A 10800-nucleotide genomic window follows, 5' to 3' on the forward strand; every position below is an offset into this window, starting at 1 on the left:
TAAGACAGGTCTTGCTCTGCTGTCCGAGCGTAGGCTTGAACTTCTAGACGCAAGATCTCTGCCTGCCTTGGTCTCCCCAGTAGTTGGAGTTTACAGGCTTGCGCCTCTGCGCTCAACTTTTCCCTTTTTGTTTTGTTTTTGAGGTGGGGAGAGGAGGTAGGGAGCAAGTGCATGGCTCTGAATTCTGGGGAATGTTAATAAAATAAAACATAAGTCACTATAATTAAATAAAACATAAATTACCTCTACATTTTATAAGTACTTTAATATTAAGGTTTGTGTTAACTTTAACAATAGTTTATATTGGTGTAAGTACATGCAGTGTTTGTAATTTAACAAAGAATTCGTTTTTGGATTTCAACTTAAAATGGGTAAAAGAAACAATTTAGACTTACATAATAAGTGACTTAAATTATATTTAAATGTGTAATCTTTGTGTAAATAGTTTGACATAAATTAATATGAAAGGGATATGAAATAAGTTTAATTTATTATATTTATAATAACTACATAGTTTTGTTACATGATTGAAGAAACTGAAGTGAAACATTTAGTAAATAATTAAGACATACTAAGTGTGTAAAAGTTGCTTAAATATTGAAGGGAATTAAATTAAGCAAATGGTAATCTTCATACATAGATTGCAAAAGTTTATTAGTTTTGTAACTAGTTTAAAACCTTACGTAAATTGGCTTTAAAAAGTTAAACTAGTAACTCTCGTCATTTTATTACAGCAACTACTATTTTTAAGTAGAAGCCCCAGTATTCCTTTTTCTTTTTCTTTTCATTTATGTCTGGCTTTTATTTTTCAACTGTAGGATTCATCCATATCCTTTTTTTTGGTACTTTTTTATTGTAAAAATGCTGTACAGAGGGGCTACAGTTACATGAGCAAGGTAATGAGTACATGTCCTGTTGAGCATTGTTGCCTCCTCCTTTGTTCCCCCCACCATCCCTTCCCTCCCACCTCCACAACTGAAGTTGTAAAGTTCCAGTATTCTTTTTTCTTGTACAAAATGACAAGGACACCATGCTACTTGACTATTATCAAATGGGAGAAAAGGTGGACTGACTGTGGGTCTAAAACATGTTTTCCTCTATACAAACTACTGCTCGAAGATGGACGATGGTGGCTCATGCTTTTATTCCTGGCTACTCAGTAGGCTGAGATCTGAGGATTGCTTTGAAGCCAGCAGGGGCAGGAAAGTCCATTGGATTCTTTACCTCCAATTAATCACAAAAAATTCTGGAAGTAGAGGTTTGGCTCAAATGGTAGAGCACCAGCATTGAGTGAAATCAAGCTAAAAACCAGTGCCCAGGCCCAGAGTTCAAGCCCTAGTAATCCCCTGCTCCCCCCCGCCCAAAAAAAAAAAACCTCATGATTGAGGTTGAATCCTCAATCTGAGGATTAAGGAGATTTGAAGCCAGGTTGGGCAAGAAAGTCCCTGAGACTTTAATCTCCAATTAAGCACCCCAAAGCTGGAAGTAGAGCTGTGGCTCAAGTGTTACAGCATCCGTTTTGAGTAAAAAAGCTAAGGGAGAGCACCCAGGAGCTGAGTTCAAGACCATGTGGGCACGGAAACAAATAAGCAAGAAAGCAAAGAAACAAAATGCCTTTATTCATTTGTTTGCGTGGTACTGGGGTTTGAACTCAGGGCCTCACTGGGCAGCTGCTCTACCACTTAAGCTCTACCATTTAGCACTTAGTCCTAAAAAAAAATCCTCAAAGAGTTATTTCTGATAGAAGACGTCTTATAGTTCAAACAGTGGTCAAAATAAATGGCATAAGAATTAGAATGAATTTTACATTTGCCTTTAAGCTTTTTTCCTTACAGTTTGTATTTGCAAGTCCTGTAGTAGGTAGAAGGAGCACATTTTTCACCTGAAGGTTTGGATTTGGGCACCAAAAATAAAGGAGAAAGAACCGAGGTGAATACAATATAAATACAGGATTGCAGTTAAAATGGAATTTGCTACACACACACACACACACACACACACACACACACACACAGATCAAGTCTCTTGCATATAGTGTTTCCCATGGAAGCTGAAGAATTAGAAAAATTATGTCTTTTCTCTGGAGTACTAAATCCTTCAGCTATTTTGAGGATCCCCATCCCTGCTTCTGTACCCTAACACCAGTGGACTTCCACTAGGAGTTATCAGAACCAGACTGAGCCATCCAACCCTCTAATGTGGGCTGCCTTCCTCTCATCTACCATGCCTGCAAACTTCCTGACACCATCACCGTCTAAAGGCCTGTGGTCTTCGTCCTGGCAAAGGCCTCTGAGCTGAGAGGAAGGGAGGCAAGTGCCAGAGTTTGGGTTCACCTGTAGACTCAGGAGGTAAATTAAGCTGCATGGTACCTTATCCAACATTTAGGGTCATTCTTTATAATTTAATGAAATCACAAATGGATCTTATTTGGCTGTATTTACCTAAAGCCACTTAAGATTTCAAAAACTATTCAGTTACCAGCTTTTAAGACCATTGAGAATAGAAAAATATACATGTAGAGAAATAAGGTCAGAATTATGACTTTATGGGATAAAATGTCTCTGATAAAAACCTGTAAACTGTGTGTTACTTTGCATTCTCCCATGCCCACAGAATGTCATCCTAACATATATATGCACACATGCACATACTCATACCACACACACAAGTATATAACACTGGGTTAACACACACACATATCACAGCTGCACAAAATCATGCAAGCACTTCATAGTGCCCACACTTGGCTCTCTAGTTAGTTTTCTCTGAGAAGATTCAAGACTTGGAAAATTTGATGACTGCACTTCTGGGTTCAAGAATATTCAAGATCAGTCCAGGGTATTCTGTTGTCAGATAGCAGATAGCAAAGATACAACTATTTGTGCTTTTTTTGGTCAAAACTGTCAAAATAGTATCAAGGTTAACATGAGGCAATTAAAGGGTTCTTTTGGCTAAAATTTGACTTTTGGATCAACAAAAAAAAGAAGTAATGATTACAAAGAATTGAAACAAATAATGTCAGCAAAAAGTCATGAGCTCATAGGAGTACTATGAGAAAAAGTATATATATACATATACAAATATATATATATATATGGATAGCTAGAAAAGACTATGTTATTTTGGGGTGTCATTTTTAACATTCTCAAGGCTTTTGACCTTGCAAAGCCCACAGAATATGAAAAGAATGCATAATACCAAGGTCCAAAAATGTGATAAAAGCATTACATTTGCATACAAGAGATTCAATGGAAAGGATACAAGTACTTTTGTAGCCAGATGGAAAGATACTTAACACAAGTGAATCAAAAAAGTTGCAAAGCCCCAAATAGTAGAGCAAGGGAGGAATCTAACCTCATATTCATGAGTAGGCAAGAGAAGTGTTATTTGTCAAGTTCAGGGAAGTGTGGGTCCTGAGGCCAAGCACTTCTGGGGAGGCTTTGGGGTACCTGTTGCATTGACAGGTACCATTCCGACTTGCAGGGGTGGTAGGACACAAACTTCAGACTAGGCAGGGATTTGCCCTGACCTCTAGTGGTACTGTCTGGTAATAACAGGAAATAACTATCAACAAATTTGAGAAATGGTCAGGCATTTCTGTGCTTTGGATTGGGATCATCTCACAGCAACCAGAATCTTGGTTGACAAATGAATTATTAGGTTCTGTAGAGTGGGATGAATCTGCAGAAAACAAGGAGGTTGTGGTGGGTGGTTGTGGGGGATGTTGGAAAACTCAAAGTAGCGTAGTGAGTTGAGAACCAGGGTTAAGAACTTACTAGGCAAGACTCATCATGAGTGCATTTCCTCTGCCCCCCTCTCCCCCCTCCTCTTCTCTCCTCTCTCCCTACCTCTCCCTCTCTGTCCCTCCTTCTCCTTCTCCTTCTCCTTCCCCCTCTCCTCTCCTCCCTTTTCCTATATACCTCTTCTTCTTCTTCTTCTTTTTTGTGGTATTGAGGATTTGCCACTTGAGCTATGCACCCAGTCTGTTCTTTTGTTTTTAACATAGAGCCTCATATGTGTACTCCAGTCGGCCTTGAACTCTGGAGCCTCCTACCTTCACCTCTTGAAAGGCTGGAATTACAGAGGTATGCTATCACATCTGTCACATCTGGCTTTTCAATTCATTTTTCCATCTTACAGAAATGAAGCTGTGAATAAAATGATTTCTCAAGCCTCCTCTGTAATATTGTGAGAACAAAAAGTATACACACATTTAAAAATCAAAACCAGTTCCTTGGTCTGGACACATTTTTTTCCATGCTGTTCTAACATTGAAGGCAAAAGCACTTGGACTGGTTTATTCTTTAGTCCCCTTAACAAATTGCTGAGAAAAAATATAGGCCTGCTCAATCCCTATTTTGAGGCCATTTACCTTTCAAATGATCAAAAGAATACATTTACAGTTTAAAATGTCACATTTGGAGTTTTTATTTTTTTTAAAGGATTATCATTTAATGGAGAAAAGAACTGCAAGGCAGCTGAAAAAGAGGGACAGTTTTCCTAAAGAGCACAAGGCACATTGATGCCAATGACACAGGAATGCCATCTCCAGGAATCTCTGATGTCAGGTTTGGTTGCTCCTCAGCTATTCCTTCTCCAAATCAGTCCACCCCAAAGGGAAGGCAAAAGGAGGCGATCAGATGCAAACCTAGGGCTACCTGTGGTAGTTTGCACTTATAATCTCAGCTACTCAGGAAGTAGAGGCATAGGAAGATTGTAATGCAGGGTAGTCTGGCACAAAGTTAGGGAGATCCCCATTTTAATAAACAAGCCAGATATGATGCTTAATGCCTATAATCCCACTACATAGAAAGCAAAGGAAGGAGGGCTGAGGTCTGAGCCTTGACCTCAAAGTGAGACCCTGTCTGCAAACTAAATAACTAAATAACAACAACAACAACAAAGGGCTGAGGTGTGGCTCATGTGGTAGAGGGGTTGTCTAACAAGTGCAACGTCCTGAGTTCAGTCCCCAATATTGCCAAAAGAAAAAAGAAGGAGGGGGCAGGAAGAGAGGGAGGGAAGGCAGAGGAGGGTAAGAGGGATGGAGGGAGGGAGGAAGAAAGAAAGGAAGGAAGGAAGGAAGGAAGGAAGGAAAGAAGGAAGCAAGCAAGCAAGCAAGCAAGGAAGGAAGGAAGAAAAGAAAGAAGGAAGGAAGGAAAGAAGGAAGCAAGCAAGCAAGGAAGGAAGGAAGAAAAGAAGGAAGGAAAGAAGGAAGGAAGGAAGGAAAAAAGGAAGGAAGGAAGGAAGGAAGGAAGGAAGGAAGGAAGGAAGGAAGGAAGGAAGACACCTTATTTTTCTTGGGGAAGGGTACTTGGATTCTCTCTATCATTGCTATTTTTCTTTCAGGCACCAAGTGACTACCAGAACAAGTAAACACTGATTCTAGAAAGATCTTTCACTGACTTGAGAACTAGGCACTTAGGAAAGAAAACATAAGGCAACTATTACTAACTAGCATAGATTCACTAAGAACAGCATCCTAGCAGATATCCTTTGTTTCCTTCTTCCTCTTCCTCTTCTTATTTCTTATCTTTATTAATCAACATCGTGAAAAGTGAGTTTAGCTTTCAGCTAAACATTTGGCAAAAAATCAAAATGTAAAAGCAAGTCAAATGATAATAGTTTTAGTAAGACTCATTCCTGGTTGAATGAATACATGGGAGTTGAGAGCTTGTGCACATTCCATGTGCTTTAGGTCCCTTTCAGTGCCCGATGGAGACAGGAAAGAGAGAAGGGGAGGAGAGAAGGAGTGCTTTGGGACTAAGGTCTTCTTTGTGCTCTTGTCTGGCCTTGTGAGTACTTAGTTACTATTGTAACAACAACAACATAAACTAGGTTTATTATCAGTTTGTTTAGACATGAATACTAATCTACAGAAATTGTTGGAATTGAAAATTTTCTTCACCATGAGCACATAGATATCTGACTTCACAAAGTCTCATAAAAATAATTATTGATGGTATCAAGAAAAAAATCAACTCACTCTAACTCAAATTTCACTTGTGCATGCCTGCTCGTGTGTGTGTGTGTGTGTGTGTGTGTGTGTGTGTGTGTGTGTGTGTGTGTATTGGGGCTGGAACTCAGGACTTGGCACTATCCCTTAGCTTTTTTGCTGGAGGCCAGCATTCTACCCCTTAAGCCACAGCAACAATTACAACTTTTTGCTGGTTAATTGTGGATACGAGTCTCATGGACTTTTCTGCCTGGGATGGCTTTAAACCATGGTCCTCATATCTCAGCCTCCCAAGTAGCTAGGATAACAGGCATGAGCCACCAGCATATGGCTAGGTTCCATGTTAATAAAATTAGTATGTTAAGAATCTATAAGGAATGACAGTTGGCTTTTTTTAATATGTAAAAAGATACAATTGGGATACTAAGAATCTATCTATCTATCTATCTATCTATCTATCTATCTATCTATCTATCTATCTATCTATCTATCTATCTATCTATCTATCTATCTATCTATCCCAATATATGAATTGGGATATTAAGACTCTATCAAACACAAAGGAGGTGATTTTTTAAAGTATACTACTCCATAACAGTATCAGAGTCAAAAAAATATGACTTACCTCAGTTCAATAAGATTAGTTCTTCTCAAAGTTAGCTGTTTTCAACTTCATATTTTCAAAGTAAATATCACTAAAACAAAAAAAAAGATTTAGAAAAGTAATGATCAAGATTGAAGAACTATTTCCCTAAACCTTGTCTATATTTCAAATCTATCAGCATCAAACCACCAAATATAAGCTGAGTGAGCTATTATTTGTAACTTTTATAGAATATACATATATGCAATGATCAAGTAGTAGTGCTTGATCAAAATTATCTAGGTCAAAAAAATTTAAGACAGATTATGACACATGTGATATTCCATAGTTTGAAATAGTTTTGTTAGACTTGCCAGCTATCCAGTATGTACTAGAATCTTGAAAAACTAGTTGTAACTTTTGAATATGTGTATTTTCATCAAATATTCTATTGCACAAGCTGTTTGCTTTATATTCACGAAGATGTATTGTGGTATTCTTTTACAGAAAATGTAAATATGAAGGTCAATAACAGTGAAGGAAAAAAATAAACATTTTACTATTCTGGCTTTAAAATATTCGAAATGTTGCGTAGACAAATTTCTACATAAATGTACAGTTTAAGTTTTTGGTGATAATAAACTTGAAAACATCTGTAAGGTTAGTTGGTATTTTCTCAAGTATTTATTATTGGACCTTGACTATATATTCTTTATTTCTGTTACTGATCAGATCCACAGTATTTTTGCTGACAACATCCAAATCTGCCTTCAGTCAACCTCTTACCCTGTTTATAATCTCCAGTCAATAGGACATTTCTTTCTTCCTTTTCCTTTTTCTTTTTGGTTAGTTGTGGGTCTTGAACTCAGGGCCTAGGCTCTGTCCTTGAGTCTCTTTGTGCTCAAGGCTAGCACTCTACCATTTGAGCCACAGCGCTACTTCTGGTTTTTGAATGGTTATTTGGAGATAAAGAGTCTCACAGGGACTTTTCTGCCCAGCTGGCTTCAAACTGAGTTCCTCAAATCTCAGCCTCCTGAGTAGCTAGGATTACAGGAACGAGAGCCACTGGCACCTGGCTATAGGACATTTCATTCAGGATCTTCTGCTCCTCGTTGTAACAAACTACAATCTGTTCAGTTGTTAAATACTGAAGATACATATGTTTGATCACCTTTATCCTGTAATTTTAGGATTTTATTGAAACCAAGCTTGTTATTTTACCTATAGCCAGACAACTCACTGTTTCCTGATCCTCCTTTTAACCAGTTTATATTAAGTGGGTATCCTGTGGGTAGCATATAGTTGGGCTTAGATTTTTATTTTTACATAAAATTTGACAATTGCAGTTTTTGCATTGGGGTTTTTAGACATCTAATTTTGATATGGGTAGGCTTAAAACTGCAAGTTTCTTTGTTTCCTATTTTCTCATTTGACTTTCTTGTTCAATTTTTAATTGACAATTGTATGCATGTAAAATTGTATGCATCTATAGTTTGCATAATTTTTGATATAGCATTGTACAAAGGCTAGAGTCAAGCTATTTAACATACATGTCACACTTTTTTTGGTGTGGTAAGAACACTTAAAATCTACTCTCTGAGCAATGTCCAAATATGCAATGTAGTATTATTAAACAGTCACCATGATAAGCAATATGCACAACTGATCTCTTGAACTATTATTGAAATTTAATGTTCTTTGACCAATGTCTCCCCAGCCTCTCCCCACCCCGTCACTAGCCATCCTCTGGAAACCGTTTTTGACTCTGTTTCTATGAGTTTTGCTGTTTTAGATATTACATATGTGAGGTAACATGTCAAGTTTCTATTACTTAACATAATGTCCTCCAAATTCACTCAGGTATGACAAGTGGTAGGACTTGCTTTTTTAAAGAACAGAATAGTATTCCATTTTGTATACGTGCCACATTTTCTGTTATGTATTCATTTTGATGGACTCTTAAGACTGATTCTGCATCTTGGCTCTTGTATATAATGCTGTAAAAATTAATGTAGAATGCTGGTATCTCTTTGGCATACTGACTTTATCTCCTTGGAGGTACACCCAGTAGTGGGATTAATGGATCATATGGCAGCTTTATTTATTTATTTTTTTTAGGAATCAATCTATCTGCTTTCCATAGTACTTTATTAAATCACATCATATCAACAATTTACAAGGGCTCCCTTGTTTCTACTTCCTTGCTAACACTGGTTATGTTTGACTTACAAAAGACATCTTTTGCTTTTTCTTTGTCAGTTATGGGGCTTGAACTCTGGACCTGGACACTGTTCCTGAGCTCTTTCTTTTTGAAGGCTAGCCTTCTACCACTTTGAGCCACAACTGTACTTCTGGTTTTCTGGTGGTTAATTGGAGGTAGGAGTCTCACAGGGAAATTTCTTCCCAGCTAGCTTCAAACTGCAATCCTCATATCTCAGAATTACATGCCTGTAATCCTAGGATTACAGGCATGAGTACACCCACACCTGGCAACACTTATCTTTTTGACAGTGCTCATTAAGATGTATTTTGGTTTTAATCTCATTTCCCTGATTAGTAATGGTGACCATTTTTTTCACGTACTAATTATAGACCATATGGATGCCTTCTTTTGAAAAAAAAAAAGTGTTATTTGAATCCCTTGCCCATTTTGAGATTGTGTTGTCCTCTATCCTTTGAGTTTCTTACATATTTTGGATATTAACTCTATGAGATAAATAATTTGTAAATATTCCCTCCCCTTCTGTAGACTGTCTCTTCAGTCTGTTCTCTCTTTAGCTGTGCACAGCTTTTTATATAACTGGAAATCCAAGAGCATCAACAATACTTCATTTTAACCTCTGTTGGCTCATAGCTGTGATTTGTGTATTTTTAGGAATGGTTTAAGGTGTATAGTATACCTCTAGCTTATCATCCATCTTAAAATGTTAAACCATAATAGACAATAGTATACAGATTTTGCAAAAACATTCAGGCTTTTGTGCTGTTTTGCAACACATTTCACTTTTATGTGTTAGATATTTTACAATATTATTTTTACTATAACCATAGTTTCACTGTCAGTTACTCTTTTGAGTAGATGCAGATTTCCATCTGGGATTTTTTTTTTCCTTCTGCTTGGAAGATTTAACATTTATGGTAAATTGCAAGTCTTTTAAGTCTGCTGATGATAAAACTCAAGTGTATATTTTCAAACATTTTCATGTGTATTGGGGAAGATATTTTATCTGAGTATAGAATCCTAGTTGGATAGCTTTATTTTTTGCAAATTTTTCTGGCTAGCATTGTTCCTGACAAGAAGTTGATCATTATTCTTATCTGTGTACCTTTATTACCCCTTCCCCTAGCTCTATTTTAACCATGACTTTAAAACAACCTTTAAAGTGGTATTTGCTTTGTCACTGGTGTTTGCTTCTGTGGGCTTATGGTTCCAGATGTTTTTTCCTGTTTCACGTTGGATAGTTTCTACAATTGCCTTCAAGTCTCCCATTGTTGCTTCTCCTTCTAATTCCATCCAGCATGTTCTTTCAGGAACTAAAATATCCATTTCTAGGTGTCTGAATTGTTTTTCATATCACTCACTTCTCCGCTTAATATAATCTTTCCTCTTGCTGAACATGCAGTCATAATTGTTTTAATGTCCTAATCTACGAACTTTTCCCACATCTACCATTTCTGGGTTAGTTATAAATTGACTCTTTCCCCCATTAGGGATTGTATTTTCTTGCATATTTGCATGTAGAATAACCTCCAATGGATGCTACATATGCCAAATGTTGCCTTGTTCTAAGGTACATTTATAGTCTTACAATTGTTCTTCAGGTTTTTTTTTCTGGCAAATGAATTACTTAGACACATTAATGCTCCTAGACAATGCTTTGTTAAGCAGAATAACAGTATGAAGGCAAGGGCTACTGCAGTCCCATGAGTGAGGCAAACTTTCCAGTAGTATTCCCACTGGCCCATGGTTTCTGAGGTTTTCTGGTTGGCGCAGGCATTACTTTTGCATGAGATCTGATGATTATTCTAATACTTCAAGTGTTTCACTTGTCTCAAGGTTTTCCACATGCATGGATATGGGTCTCTGGAGTACACTTTGGTATAGCCCTCTCCCTTCTACTATTCTGCCCTGCAGACTCTAGCCTCCCTAGTCGCTCTGTGTTGACTTAATCAAGGAGAATGCTAGGCTTCACTCAGGTTCACCCTTTCAGTCACACAATGTATATATTTTCAAGACAGAGAACCATGTCAATCATGGGGCCCA

This window comes from Dipodomys spectabilis, unplaced genomic scaffold, assembly GCF_019054845.1.
Source record: "Dipodomys spectabilis isolate Male_0828 unplaced genomic scaffold, ASM1905484v1 ptg000069l, whole genome shotgun sequence".
Lineage (NCBI taxonomy): Eukaryota > Metazoa > Chordata > Mammalia > Rodentia > Heteromyidae > Dipodomys > Dipodomys spectabilis.